Genomic DNA, 15,390 nt, shown 5'->3' with positions numbered 1-15,390 from the left:
GAGACCAGCCTGGGCAACACGTGAAACCCCATCTCTACTAAAATACAAAAAAAAAAAAAAAAAGGCCGGGTGTGGCGGCGTTCACCTGTAGTCCCAGCTACTCAGGAGGCTGAGGCAAGAGAATTGCTTGAACCTGGGAGGCAGAAGTTGCAGTGAGCCGAAGTCATGCCATTTCACTCCAGCCTGGGCAACAGAGTGAGAATCTGTCTCAAAATAAAAAAATTATACACACACTGAGCGCAGTGACTCATGCCTGTAATCCCTGCACCCTGGGAGGCTGAGGCAAGAAGACCGCTTGAGCCCAGGAGTTCAAGACCAACCTGGGCAACATAGTGAGACCCTGTCTCTATTTTTTTTATTAAAATAAAATTTTAAAAATGACACACACATACCTCACATAATTTAAACTAAAACACATAAATATATATTTGATTGTCAATCTTTTCCATAGATTCAAAGCATTTATTTGAATATGTAACTGATGATTAGAGGTTGGCGTGTGTGTGTGCATGTGTGTGTGTGTGTGTGGGCGGGTGGGTGGGTGAGAGGTTCTCACTCTGTCACCCAGGCTGGAGTGGAGTGGCATGATCACAGCTCACCGCAGCCTTGACGTCCCAGGCTCAAGCTATCCTCCCATCTCAGCCTCCCAAATAGCTGGGACTACAGACATGCACTACCACACCTGGCTAATTTTTGTATTTTTTGTAGAGACAAGGTCTTGCTATGTTGCCCAAGCTGGTCTTGAACTCCTGGACTCAAGCAATCCATCTGTCTCGGCCTCCCACTAAGTCCTGGGATTACAGGCATGAGCCACGGCACCTGGCCTAGAATTTCATATCATCATTTCTGCATGACCCACAACAAGCATCATCAAAGATTTCTAATATTTATTTAAAGGAGAACTTTAAAATATTTTCAGAGTACTTTGAGTGCAGAACCTTATATTTTTTCCTTCCAGCATTTTACAGTTGCTTTCCCGCTTCTAATCCAATAGCAGTTTTTTAAATGATCCTCTTCTATCAAGTCTTTCCAAAGCATTCAACTTAATTTTCTTAGGAACAACTTCTTTTTAAATTAATTCATGAGCTTATATATTTACCTAAATCACATAATTACAATAAAAAACATAACTGGCATTGGCATACATAGGCTGCATTAGTTTGTAGGGCCACCCAACAAAGTTCCACAAACTAGGTGGCTTAAAGCAACACAAATGTATTGTCTCAGCTCTGGAGGCCGGAAGTCTTGACAGCAGGGTTGCGTTTCATCTGCAACCTGGAGGGGAAGGCTCTTTCGCTACTTCTCCTTGTCTTTAAGTTGTTTGCTGGCAGTCTTTGGCACTCCTTGACTTGTAGATGCATCAGTCCATTTCTCTGTCTTCATGTGGCCATTTTCTTTGTGTGGGTGTCTGTGACGGTTAATATTGTCAACTTGATTAGATTGAAAGATGCAAAGTACTGTTCCTGAGTATGTCTGTAAGCATGTTGCCAAAGGAGATTAACATTTGAGTCAGTGGACTGGAAAAGGGAGACCCTCCCTCAATCTGGGTGAGCACAATCTAATCACCCACCTGTGGAGCCAGAATGAAAGCAGGCAGAGGAACATGGAAAGACTAGACTGGCCTAGCCTCCCAGACTACATCTTTCTCCTGCGCTGGATGCTTCCTGACCTGGAACACTGGACTCCAAGTTCTTCAGCTTTGGGACTCTGACTGGTTTCCTTGCTCCTCAGCTTGCAGATAGTACATATTGTGGGAACTTGTAATCATGTAAGTCAATACTCCTTAATAAACTCCTATATATATCCTATTAGGTCTGTTCCTCTAGAGAATCCTGACTAATACGCATCTGTGCATCCAACTTTCCTCTTCTCATAAGGACATCAGTCATACTAGATAGGACTCCCCTAATAACCTCATTTTAACTTGATTACCTCTGTAACAACCCTATCTCCACAAACAGTCACATTCTGAGGAACTAAATGTTAGGACTTCAATGTATCTTTTTTGGGGGGATGCAATTCCACTCAGGGTAGTCCATTCACTACCCTGACTCTTGGTAAGTCTATCACCCAGGTGGTGGGAAAAAAAGTGGATGTGCCGTCCTAGAGCTGTGGGTAATTGGCATGAGTTAGCACATTTTGCAGAAGAAAAATAAAATACTGGTCAATAAAAGGAGTCAATAAAAAAATCCCACTGCAGATTACAGAGGAAGTCAATAGGGGTGGAGAGGTACATGATGAAACAAATAGTTGAATCATTTTTATGGTAAACATTTTAAATCACTGCTTCCTTTTTCAAAAATAAGGAAGATTTTCCTGGTTTCCTGTGCACTCTCCTCTGAGGAAGGAAGAGTTCCTTCAATTTTTTTTTTTTTTTGAAACAGTTTCACTCTTTTTGCCCAGGCTGGAGTGTAATGGTGTGATCTCGGTTCACTGCAACCTCCGCCTCCTGGGTTCAAGCAATTCTGCTGCCTCAGCCTTCTGAGTAGCTGGGATTACAGGCATGCGCCATCATGCCTGGCTAATTTTGTATTTTTAGTAGAGATGGGGTTTCTCCATGTTGGTCAGGCTGGTCTCAAACTCCCAACCTCAGAGATCTGCCCACCTCAGCCTCCCAAAGTGCTGGGATTATAGGTGTGAGCCACCGCACCAGGCCGTTCCTTCAAATCTTAAAGGCGGTCCAGATGCATCTCTGTCGAGGGTATTTGGGTTTTGTTTTGTTTTTTCCTGCTATAATGAAAAATATGGGAATCCTTCCCTCACTGTGTGTTCCTCACATTCAAAATTTTAGAAGATACATATATTTTTCTGTTTTCAAACCTCTCTCACCTGTATTTATAAATAAGTTCACATTTACATTTATTCTCCTTTTTTTTTTTTTTTCCTAGATAATTATTTCTACCTGTACTTGCAGAACCTTACTCAGTGGCCCCCTCTCCTGGTAGCATCTCAGAGGACTTTATAAATAAGCTAATATATGCTGGATACTGCACTCTCCTGCTTCTGCCTGAGATGCTTTCAAAACTACAACATCTTGGTTGAGTGTGGTGGCTCACACCTGTAATCTCAGCACTTTGGGAGGCCAAGGCAGAGGACCTCTTGAGTGCATGAGTTTGAGATAACGCGGGCAGTATAGCAAGCCCTTGTCTCTACAAAAAAATTAAAAATCAGCTGGGCGTGGTGGCATGCGCCTATAATCCCAGCTACTCAGGAGGTTCCACCGGGAGGCAGAGACTACAGTGAGCTGAGATGAGCCACTGCACTCCAGCCTGGGTGACAGGGTGAGACCCCATCTCAGAAAAAAAAAAAAAAAGGTGAAGACAGCTGGCTTGCCCCTTGCACCATGTAAGATGCAGTGAGAAAGTACCATCTTTGAAGCAGACTGAGCCCTCACCAGACACTGAATCTCCTGGCACCTTGATCTCAGATTTCCCAACCGCTAGAACTAAGAGCCATAAATTTCTGCTGTTTATAAACTACCCAGTCCAAGGTATTTTGTTATAGTAGCCCGAATAGACTACGACAATACATGATGTTATTTTTTGGACTGTAGTGTTCATCAACTCTTTGGAGATGACCATGCCAGACCTCTCTCCAGTGATTATCCCTGGGTGCATGTACCTTGACTTCCTCCTCACCTCTACATATCTGGCATTCACCCTCAGCTTCCTGCCCTTCCAAGTAGCCTTACTGGACGGGATCCAAGGGCACTGTGTCCTGCATGGCCATATCTGATCCATGGGAAACACAAAAACATCCTGGGACGCCTCTGCATGAGTGGGCTGACAGCCGACCACTGCCTGCCTTTTTCAGGTGGGCAGTAAGTGACCAGAGAGTCTCCATGTGCACCAACATACCTGACAAGCTCCCCAAATGGCTGGAAGCCTGTAGGCATGAAGTGAAGGAAATGGGCTGCCTGAAGCTTCCCTCAGTGGGGAGGAGGTAAACTCACAGCACAGCAAAAGCTCTGTGAGATTTCTCTTCTTCGTTTTTTCGTTTTTCTTTTCCTTTTTTTTTTTTTTTTTTTTTTTTTTTTTTTTGAGATGAAGTCTCACTCTGTTGCCCAGACTGGAGTGCAGGGGCACGATCTCGGCTCACTGCAAGCTCCACCTTCCGGGTTCAAGCCATTCTCCTGCCTCAGCCTCCCGAGTAGCTGGGACTACAGGTGCCCGCCACCACGCCCGGCTAATTTTTTGTATTTTTAGTAGAGATGGGGTTTCTCCGTGTTAGCCAGGATGGTCTCAATCTCCTGAACTGGTGATCCTCCCGCCTCAGCCTCCCAAAGTGGTGGGATTACAGGCGTGAGTCACCACGCCTGGCCTTTTTTTTTTTTTTTTTTTGATACCAAGTCTCGCTCTTGTTGCCCAGGCTGCAGTGCAATAGCACGATCTTGGCTCACTGCAACCTCTGCCTCCCAGGTTCAAGCGATTCTCCTGCCTCAACCTCCTGAGTAGCTGGGATTACAGGCACGTGCCACCATGCCTGGCTAATTTTTTTTTTTTTTTTTTTTGTAGTTTTAGTAGAGATGGGGTTTCACCATATTGGCCAGGCTGGTCCTGAACTCCTGACCTCAGGTGATCTGCCCCCCTCGGCCTCCCAAAGTGCTGGGATTACAGGTGTGAGCCACGGCACCTGCCCCTTTTTTTCTTTTTTAGAGATAGAGTCTGGTTCTGTCGCCCAGGCTGGAGTGACATGGGGAGATCTCAGCTCACTGCAACCTCTGCCTCTCAGGTTCAAGCGATTCTCCTGCATCAGCCTCCTGAGTAGCTAGAACAACACAGGTACGCCCCACTGTGCCCGGCTAATTTTTGTATTTCTAGTGGAGAGGGAGTTTCACCATGTTGCCCAGACTGATCTCAAACTCCTGACCTCAAGTGATCTGCCTGCCTCGGCCTCCCAAAGTGCTGGGATTACAGGCATGAGCCACCGCACCTGGCCTCTGTCAGAGATTTCTTCACCAAACCCCCCTTCCACTCTCAAATTCCTTCTTTTTATTTATTTATTTGATTTCTTTACTTTTATTATTTATTTATTTATTTATTTGTTTTTATATGGAGTCTCACTCTGTCGCCCAGCCTATAGTGCAGCAGTGATAGCACTGATAGCACTACTTTTTGTGTTTTTAGTAGAGACAGGGTTTTGCCATGTTGCCCAGGCTGGCCTCAAGCAATCTGCCTGCCTAGGCCTCCTAAAGTGCTGTGATTACAGGTGGCTCCCCCCCGATTCCTTCTTATATCCTTAGAGATCTGTCCCTAGAATTTCACATCAGTGTATCTTGTTGTCCTAATCAAAATCTATATTTTCATATCTTGTTACACATAGGGGAAAAACAGCCAAGAGAATGACACAGAAATGGAGCTGGAGCCTTAATACTCCTCCTAACTGTTAATCTGTTTGGATGGGGTTTCTGTCACTTGTGGCCTACAGCAGTCTTACTGTCCCCCCCAACCTCCCACAGAGTTCTTCAGGTTGAAGAGAGTCACCACTTTGTAGAATGGGAAGCTCTTATTCAAAAAGTAGAAACTGAATACAAAACTAGACTTTAGAAGGATAAGGTAAATAAATCAATGCATTCATAACACATCGTTACCAGAAAGTGAGGGGGTTAGAGGCCTCATCCTTAAATTCTGCTCTCAAGGACATGGAGGGCCCCTCTCACAGGTTTTCCCAAAGCTCCTCTGGGTGTACTGGTCTGACTCAGCAAGTGAACATCTGTGGTTTTGCCTAGCCAGCATCCCTTCTCCTAGCAGTAGCACTCAGCATGTCCTTTTGGGGAATCACTCTTTCCTCTTGTGGTTTATTTAAAGTGACAGCACAATCAGACCCCAGAGTTTGGCTTATGTCCTAGGCCTTGCCAGTGAAAATATGGTACCTCATTAGTGGCAGTTATTTTTCCGAGAAAGGACATATCATGGCCCAAGGGGCAGTAGCAGGTGGGTGGAAGAGACAGATAACAAACAATAAGCTAAATAAACAAATTCAGTCAGGAGCTAAATAAATGTCACTCAGGAGCAGGACAGGTAGCAATTTTGAATGGAGTGATTAGGGTAGTTCTCAATGAGGCAGCATTTGAGCGAAGATCAAGAAGAGTGAGAAGTAGTTGAGCATTCCAAACAGACACCAGCCCGTGCAAAGACCCTGCAGCAGAGCCCTGTCTGCTTTGCACAAGAAATAGCACAGAGGCCAGAATGACTGGAGCAGAGTGAGCCAGTGGGGAGGCAGTAATATGAGGTTGCAGGAGTAACAGAGGAGCAGATCAGGCAGGGCTTTTGCTTTTACCCAGAGTTTGGGAAACCACTGGGAAGGTTTTCGGCAGAGGAGGAATTTGATCTGGCTTTCTTTTATTAAGGTCACTCTGGGTGCTGTATGAGGACAGGCTGCAGGAAGAGGACCACTGTCACGACCAGGTAGGAGATGATGGAGGCAGAGGTAAGAAGTGGTCAGGCTCTGGGTATGCTAGGGAGATCCAACCAACAGAATTTTTGGGCCCTGGAGGTGGGATGTGAGAGAAAGGTGAGTGCCAGATAACAGCAAGGTTTCTGGCCTTGACAGCTGGAAGATGGAGTTGCCATCGAGATGGTGATGCTATGGAGAAGAGATCAGGGGCACAGATTTGGATGTGTTGAGATTGAAATGTATTTTAGAGATCCAAGAGGAGGTATTAAGTAGGCACCTGCATAGAGGAGTATGGCGTTCAGGAGACAGGTCCCTCCTGGAGATAAAAATTCAAAGCCAAGCCTTCTCTCTCCGCACTCAACAAAACCTCACTTAAACAGGCTTGTCAGGTCATGGAATAAAGTAATAGAACTCTTGGTTGGGGAAAATGCCGGTCAACCTTACCCGTCAGAACGCTGCCTTTAAGATCAAAGAGATCTCTTTCCTTCAGCCTAATCCACCCCGCTCCCTGGTTTCCCCTCAGCCCCACTAGGCTAGAAGCTCCCTGGCTTCTCCCACATCAGGATCCCCAACAAGCCCATTCCCAGGTGGATAAGAGCCCAGGCAGTTCCCTAGACCACGTTCACTTCCTAGCTACCCAAGAACAGGACATCGCAGACACCGGCCTCCTGGAATATTCCCCTCCGCTTCTCACATTTACAGGAAAGACTCAAGTAAGCCTCCGCGCCAGTTCAGTCGGCCCGGGGCCACCAATACCAAAGGGATTCAGTGGGTTCTACGTGGTGAGTGGGGGGCGGATAAGAGAGATGCGACACCCCCTCGACCCCCCAACGCCGGGGCCAGGCACACCGTGAGGGGCCCAGCCACTTCCATACGCCCTCCGGCCGGCGAGCACCTACCACCCACCCCTCGCCACCAAGCTGGGTGCAGAGAAGAGGTCAGGCGCACGGACGGTTTTTACGGGCCCAGGCGCCAGGCCCAGGGCATAGAGGCCGGGATCTCACGCGCGACCGCACGAGGCCGGGACCCTCCCTCCCCTTCCAGTCCACTCCCTTCCCCTCCGCCTCCAGTCCTCTCCCGGTCTCCGCCATCCCGCGTCTGGGCCCCCGCCCCCCAGCGGGGCAGCCAATCGGAGCTGGGATCCCGCCCCGGTCCGCAAAGCCAGTGGCGCCCGGAGGCTGCACGGAGAGCGGTGCCCGCGTCAGGTGAGGCGCGCGCGGGGAAAGGGGGTCGCGCGCAGGGGAGCGGGGGTCGCGCGCTGCTTCCATAGAGCGCTCGGACCTGAGCTTGAAGCCCCAGGCCCGCAAGAGGCCCGGGCCCGCGGCCGCCAGAGCCGGGACGCACCCTGGGCGCCGCCTGCCCCGCCCCGCCCCGCCCGGGCCCGGAGTGAGGACGCGGTCGGAGGCCCAGCAGCGCAGGTCCCGGCAAGGGGCTTTCTCAACTACACAAAAGACAGTCTAAAAAATTAAGTCTCCATTTCGGTTAAGACTGCCCGTAGTTTCGGTTTTTATGTAGACCCAAGAGGGCAGGCTCGGCGTCCGCGTGCCGCCTAGTCCGGCGGCTCCAGGAGCGCGAGCGGCTGGGCCCGGGCGTAGCCACCGCAGGGCCGCGAGCTCGGCCGGGGCCCGCCTGGGATGCCCTGAGGTCTGCTCCGCGGGGGCGAACCCTGAGGCGCCGCGCGAGGCACTTGGCCTCTCCTAGCCCCGCTTTCGTCTTTGGAAACTGGAAACTATCACTTATTTCATAGACGATGTGAGGGTTACATGACAGTGTTCTGTAAAGTGCACTCTACATATGAAGTGCTCAGAAATATGGCTAGTAATGAGGGTATTTATAAACTACTTAAATTATAAAAAGAGTTTGCGACATCAGACTTACAGTTTTGGATACTAATTTTTTCCACTTAACGTTCATTATATGATAGGAGTTTACCATCCTATTATACCGCTGTGTGATCTGATCTTGGGCACGTTAACCAACCTCTTGGTGCCTCGATTTTCTTCACATGTAAAAGTGGGGATAATCATAATGCTTACTTGGTAGGATAGCCGTGAAGAATAAGTGACTTATCGAACATAAATAGCTTACAATAGGGTTTTCAGCATGGGAAGGATTCGGTGAATGTTAGTTGTCATCATCACCACCTACAAAGCAAGCAATACTGTGTTGAAAGTTTTTCCATCATTAATGTAATTTCTATGGTACGATTTCCAAGAAGATATTAAAATTATGGAAATAAAGGTATTGGTATATTGCTAATTATTTCCCAAAAGATTGTATTGATAAATATGTTCATCCTTCCCTTAACGGTATGCATTCCAGAAAAACAAACTTAAGTCAAATGTTAGACAAAGTATCAGAAGGGAGATTCTGTAGCCAGGGAGCTAAAAATTACAAAAGGGTCTCTAATTATACTTGGCCTTTTTAAGGAATAATTCTCAGTGTGTTTTTCCGCATTTCATATGTAATCTTTACTGGGTTTTTTTGTTGTTTGTTTTGTTTTGTTTTGTTTTGTTTTGTTTGAGACGGAGTCTCGCCCTGTCCCCAGGCTGGAGTACAGTGGCACGATCTTGGCTCACTGCAACCTCCTCCTGCTGGGTTCAAGCTATTCTCCTGACCTGAGGTGGTCTACCCACCTTGGCCTCCCAAAGTGCTGGGATTATAACAGGCGTGGCATGAACCACTGCGCCCGGCCGATCTTTACTTTTTTATTCTTTGTACCCCCTGCCTATCCAGTTAGCATCTGATTAAAGTCAAAGATTTGCCACTTTGGGCCACATCTGTTAATTTTCATCTTTGTTCTAATTGTATTTAGTTTTTGATCTACACTACTTATTACTCCCAGTCATTTTTTATAGAACTGAAAATCTGGTAAAATACTCAAAATTGCATAGACTTCTATGTAGAGGCGACACTCCACCAGAACCGTGGGCTGACAGGGAATCCCACGGTGCAGGAGCTGCATGCGTTTTCATTTCTGATTCTCTTTGGCGTATCCAGGACTCTGATGACATGATCATATATATATGAGTAGTAACAGGTTGGGCCATTTGTTTTTTGTCATAAATCATATATTTAAGATTTTAGAAATAAGTTGATAGCCATATATTTTGGAATTTGAAAAAGACATTTCATGACTCAGCTTCAAATTAAGCTTTAATCAAATAGTGAAACTTTTCTTTTTTTTTTTTTTTTTTTTTTTTTTTTGAGAGGGAGTCTCGCTCTGTCGCCCAGGCTGGAGTGCAGTGGCCGGATCTCAGCTCACTGCAAGCTCCGCCTCCCGGGTTTACGCCATTCTCCTGCCTCAGCCTCCCGAGTAGCTGGGACTACAGGCGCCCGCCACCTCGCCCTGCTAGTTTTTTTTTGTATTTTTTAGTAGAGATGGGGTTTCACAGTGTTAGCCAGGATGGTCTCGATCTCCTGACCTCGTGATCCGCCCGTCTCGGCCTCCCAAAGTGCTGGGATTACAGGCTTGAGCCACCGCGCCCGGCCGAAACTTTTCATTAATGGACAGTGTATATACCTTTTTGTTTATTAAAAAAAAAAAAAAAACACTGAATGTAGTGCCTTTGTGACAGGGGAGCTTAGTTCCTGACAGTGTTCTCTTGAGTCTTTTTGTTTGTTTGTTTTTTGAGACGGAGTCTCACTGTGTTGCCCAGGCTGGAGTGCAGTGGCACCATCTTGGCTCACTGCAACCTCCGCCTCCTGGGTTCAAGTGATTCTCCTTCCTCAGCTTCCTGCAGCTGGGATTACAGGAACACACCACCACGACCAGCTAGGGTTTTGCCTTGTTGGCTAGGTTGGTCTCGAACTCCTGCTCTCAATCCACCCACCTAGGCCTCCCCAATGTGCTGGGATTTACAGGCGTGAGCCACTTCACCCGGCCTCTCTTCAGTCTTTGAACTGTGAGCAACTAGCTACATTACATGAGCTGCTAGATCTGCCTTACAGTCAGAAACGAAGGTTGAACTCTCAGAAACAGTGATATATATATATACACACTGATATTTCAAAAGTACAGTGCCCCAAATTGATCCACAAAGGAATGAAGGTCATTTGCAACAAAATCATGTAGAATAGTAACAAATAAATAGAAGATAAATATAGCCAGGAATTGAGATGAGAGAAAGTATAAGTACAAGAAACTATTGCAGGGAAAAAAAGAATAAAGTGTTTCAGTACTATCCAATAGAATTTTCTATGATTATGAAAATGTGCTATATTTAGTTAGTTTACATTCCAATAGCCACTCTGTCTAGTGGCTCCCTTATAGGTCAGTGCAGGCCTATATTTTTGTAGTTGAGTCCCAAATTTGTTTCTAGAAAGGTAAACTTGGTCAGTTACATGGTTCTTGTCATTTGAAAGTAAAACATACATAGCAACTTCATTCATTCATTCATTCATTCATTCATTCATTCATTGATCCCCCAAATGTTAATGGCCTTGAAGGAAGCAGAACCTTTCCTGATTCTCAGCTATAGGAAAAATTTTCTGTGGGCTTCATTATCAGAGCACCTTGATATGTTATTGCCCTGTGAAAGTCTGTTCAGTTAAGGAATTGGGGCTAGGAGGGATGCAGTCAATGGAAGTGGCATAATTTGTAATGTTTTTTAGAGTTTTGAATAATTATGCTAACTAACCTTTATAGAAAAGTTTAGATAAATAAGCAAAAAGAAAGTAGTCACTAAAAGTTTCACCACTCAGAGACGTAATTACTGTTAATATTTTGATATCTATATTTCCAGACTTGTGTCCCATGTAGCTATTATATTTTTCTCAATAGATTCCAAAGTATCCAACTCCCTCCAGGGCAAGAGTTGCTTTTACCTTTACTCTTAGACCTCTGAGGCTGGCAGCTGGCCCCACCTGAGAGGGTCACCCTCTCCCTTATCCTTCCCCATACTTCTGGAATGAGGAGGAAGGTCACAGCTGTAGTTCATTCTGCATGATGAGTAATCCAGGCTTTTTCAACTCTGGCATTGTTGACATTTTGGGCTGGATAACTCTTTGTTGTGTGTGTGTAGTGGGGGTAGGAAGGTGTCCTGTGCATCACAGGATGTTTTGAAGCATCCGTGGCCTTTCCCTACTAGACGCCAATGGCACATACCCTTTTCCCCCGAGTACAACAATCAGAAATGTCAGTGAGAACTACTGGGTTAATGAAAATCAGTAATTTATTGCTGACAAAGCTCTAGAGTTTCAGATTCCAATTTGCATGTGGGAGAGAGACTGAAATCAAAAGGGAAACATAATGTAAGCCAAGGAAGCTGTTTAGTCCTGGCTGTGCTATTAATTTACTGTGAGGTTTTGCATCTCTCCCACGTGCAAATTGGAATGTGAAACTCTAGAGCTTTGTCAGCAATAATTTAGTGATTTCCATTAACCCAGTAGTTGTTTTTTGGGTTTTTTTGTGTTTTGTTTTGTTTTGTTTTCTTTTCTTTTTTTGAGATGGAGTCTTGCTCTGTCACCCAGGCTGGAGTGCAGTGGGACGATCTCAGCTCATTGCAACCTCTGCCTCCTGGGTTCAAGCAATTCTCCTGCCTCAGCCTCCTGAGTATCTGGGACTACTGGTGCGTGCCACCATGTCCAGGTAATTTTTGTATTTTTAGTAGAGATGGGGTTTCACCACGTTGTCCAGGATGGTCTGGATCTCTTAACCTTATGATCCATACCGTGCCCGCCGCAGCCTCCCAAAGTGCTGGGATTACAGGCATAAGCCACCGCACCCAGCCCTTAACCCAGTAGTTCTTACAGACATTTCTGATTGACGTGCTGGGGGGAAAAGTGTATATGCCACTGGCATCTAGTGGGGAAAAGCCAGGGATGCTGCAAACTGATATACCACCAGGTTTATCAGTTGAGATCCCAACAGTGAAAAGCATAAAAATGAAAGGAATTTTAAGGAGAATTTTTAAAGAAGAGTGGGCAGGATTGGAGGAACCAACAAGTGATGGTGAGGCACACAGGAAAGAGCTTCAGTGGGCACCCCCACTCTGGTTTGAAGGGGTAGGGAGGAGACCAGAGCTGGGAGGAGAGGGCTGGAGTACTGCTGGAGGAGCCACCCCCATCCAGAGCTGCTGTGGCCATCAGAGAATGCAGCTACTGCCAGAGCAGCAGCCTGGGGACTGGGCAGGGGGAGCACAAGTACCCCCAGCCTCTCTCTTTCTGTTCCTTGCCTGCTGATCTCCTCCACTGGCTAAACCCAGGTGGACGCTAAGAGTACAGTCAGCCTGCCTGATGAGGCCATTGGAGGGGCCACTGGGGATCACCATCAGCAAGGGATCCAATGTCTTTCTGCCTCTGCAGAATGAAGGTTGGGGGGGCTCTACTTCTTAGGGATATTATGGGAATAAAAGGAAATAGGCAAAAAATGTTTTTGAAAAACAAAACACATACTGCACACCCATGGGCCACTGCTGCTTTTGACCCCTGGCTCTGTTTCACGCTGTGATGTCATGTCATTCTCTTTTTTAGGTGCTACAGGATTTCTTTAGGTTTTTTTCTGTCCACCCTATTTCAACTCATGTGTGCTGTTTGTTGTGCTAAAACGAATATTTGCTGATGTCTGAGTGAATAGTTGAATATTTTATATAACTCACACTTATACGTAATGATTTTTCTTGTAACTTAGCTATTTCTCTTTGATAAACTCAGAAAACCTCAGACTTTGAAAAGACCTTGAAGTTCCTCACCTGAAATCTGAGAACTTGGAGCACCTTAAAAAATCTAAGGGAAAACAAAACAGTGAAAGAACATGATACAATTGGTGTAAAGAATAAAATTATTTATGTAATTAATATTGAGGATGCAGATAACACATTGTGAAATCTTGCTTGTAAAAAATCTTGATCTGCTGAAGAAAGATGTTCTCTCTAGAGATCTTTGAAAGCATAATTATTGAGCTTTTAAAATGTTAGAAACAAAAGTTAGACCCACACATGTTTTGGCTCTGTGGAAGATTTGTATTCCTTCCCCTGCCCACCCCTCTCCCACCCCCGCACTTGTGAGTTGTGCCTGTCTAGGCAGTTCCTGTTGCACTTGGCTGGGCAGAACTCATCTTTCAACAGTAAGGGAACATAGTTATGACCTGGACCTTCTGGCGGGGGTCAGTGCCCAAAAACCTGTATGGGACTCCAGAAAGTTCTGCTCTCAACCCTATTTTGAAGTCGAGTTGCACATTGTTCTACAATTATTTGAGTTAATAAGCAGCTCTTTTCAAACATGATTATGCCCTTCCAAGTTTAAATACACTAGGCTTAATGAAAGTCATTGACCTCATCTCATTTCTCTCCTGTTATATTAAGATCACTTTCAGTAAAAGGTAGAAGCTTTTGAAGTGGTGAGGAGGAGGAACAGAAGGGACATAGAGCAGATGGGGGCTGAAAAAGTGGGGCAGAGAAGAGAGTGGCTTCTCTTTGGCAGAGTGCCAAGGAGAAGCCCTATCTGTACAGCACTTTTGTGCCTGGGGCCTTAATGGCTGCAACCTGAGCCTCAACCTAGTTTGCTTGTGGAGCCAGAAGAGAAGCTAAAAACCTTCAGTTAACCAAGCCAGACACCAAGAAAGTTAAACCGAAAGAGAACCCCCCAACCCCCGCAAAAAAAAGAAGTAAAGTGGGTTAAAGTGATACCATGTTAGCACAGAAAGAGAACATAAGGGTCATCTAAATTCATCTGCCCCCTCTTCTATTTCAAGGTACAGAAACTAAGGCACAAGGGACCCCGTGCCCTGCTCTTGATCACCTGGTGCCAAGCCAGGTCTAGAACTCTGTTCTCTGGGGTCACAGGCTGGCTCTTCATCCCCTAGAGAGACAGTTCATCTCTGTGCACCTGAGCCCATTGTGTTTTGGAGTCAAAGCAAATAAAGGCTCAAACACCAAGACTGTTTTGCAGACCGGCTGCAGTAGATATGGGGGGAGGAGAAACCTGCTTTAAATTGCTTCAAGCAAGTTGTTTCTGCAAAGGTGTTGACTTTTTTCTTTCAACTTCCTGGTGAGCCACTACAGCCTAAGCTGTTGTTTGTCATTATGCAATAATTCAGGAACTAACTCAAGATTCTTCTTTTTAAGTTATTTGTTTATTTAGAGACAGAGTCTTGCTCTGTCATCCAAGCTGCAGTGCAGTGGCGTGAACACGGCTCACTGCAACCTCTGCGTCCCGGGTTCAAGCAATTCTCATGTCTCAGCCTCCCAAATAGCTGGTATTACAGGCTTGTTCGCCACACCCTGCTAATTTTTGTAATTTTAGTAGAGACAGAGTTTCACCATGTTGGCCAGGCTCGTCTTGAACTCCTGGCCTCAAGTGATCCGCCCGCCTCGGCCTCCCAAAGTGCTGGGATTACAGGCATGAGCCTCCACACCTGGCCTATTTATTTATTTTTAAAGTGGCTGCTCTTAGAAAGGCATACCATGTTTCTGGATGGGAAGGCTTATTAATTCACCCTAATTTAATGTATAAATTTGATGCAATCATAGTCGCAGTCCCAGTGGAATTTTTTAACTTGGTAAGATGTTCTAAAATTAATATGGCGGTCTAGGCAAGTAAGAATATATAATAATACTGAACAAGATTAATGAGAGAACTTGAATTACCAGGTATTGAAACACTGTAAAGCCACAATCATGTAAACAGTATGTTATAACCATGGGAATAGAGGTCTGTGGCACAGCAGAAAAAAATGAAAAAAAGAATAACTGTATTCATAAAAATTTAAGTGTGGAGTCACTGGGGGAAAGGATTAAATATTCAATAAATAACATAGGAACAACTATTTGGAGAAATGTAAATTTATAGCCTTATCTCTTGCCATATACCAAAATACTGTTTAGATTTGATTAAAAAATAAAAATGTAAATAAAGAAAGGTTAAGACCAGGCGTGGTGGCTTATGCCTGTAATCCCACCTTTTTGGGAGGCCCAGGTGGGTGGGTCACCTGAGGTCAGGAGTTCCAGACCAGCCTGGCCAACATGGTGGAACCCCGTTTCTACTAAAAATATA

The 15,390-nt window shown here is 45.6% G+C and overlaps 2 protein-coding genes across 6 annotated transcripts in view; one reads left to right on the top strand and one right to left on the bottom strand.

Moving 5' to 3' along the window:
• The window catches only part of COA1 (cytochrome c oxidase assembly factor 1), a 195,723-nt gene that overhangs the window by 116,228 nt on the left and 64,105 nt on the right, over nt 1-15,390 (bottom strand). The gene's annotated exons all lie outside the window — the stretch shown is intronic.
• Nucleotides 7,547-15,390, top strand: part of BLVRA (biliverdin reductase A) — a 44,569-nt gene continuing 36,725 nt past the window's right edge. For both annotated transcript variants that reach the window (XM_005549714.5, XM_005549715.5), the window contains exon 1: nt 7,547-7,601. The gene's annotated coding sequence lies outside the window, so the exon portion shown is untranslated. The remainder of the gene's footprint in view (nt 7,602-15,390) is intronic.

This window comes from Macaca fascicularis, chromosome 3 (assembly GCF_037993035.2).
Source record: "Macaca fascicularis isolate 582-1 chromosome 3, T2T-MFA8v1.1".
NCBI classification, from domain to species: Eukaryota; Metazoa; Chordata; class Mammalia; order Primates; family Cercopithecidae; genus Macaca; species Macaca fascicularis.
The sequence above is the reverse complement of the archived record's forward strand: the minus strand, read 5'-3'. Positions and strand labels throughout refer to the sequence as shown.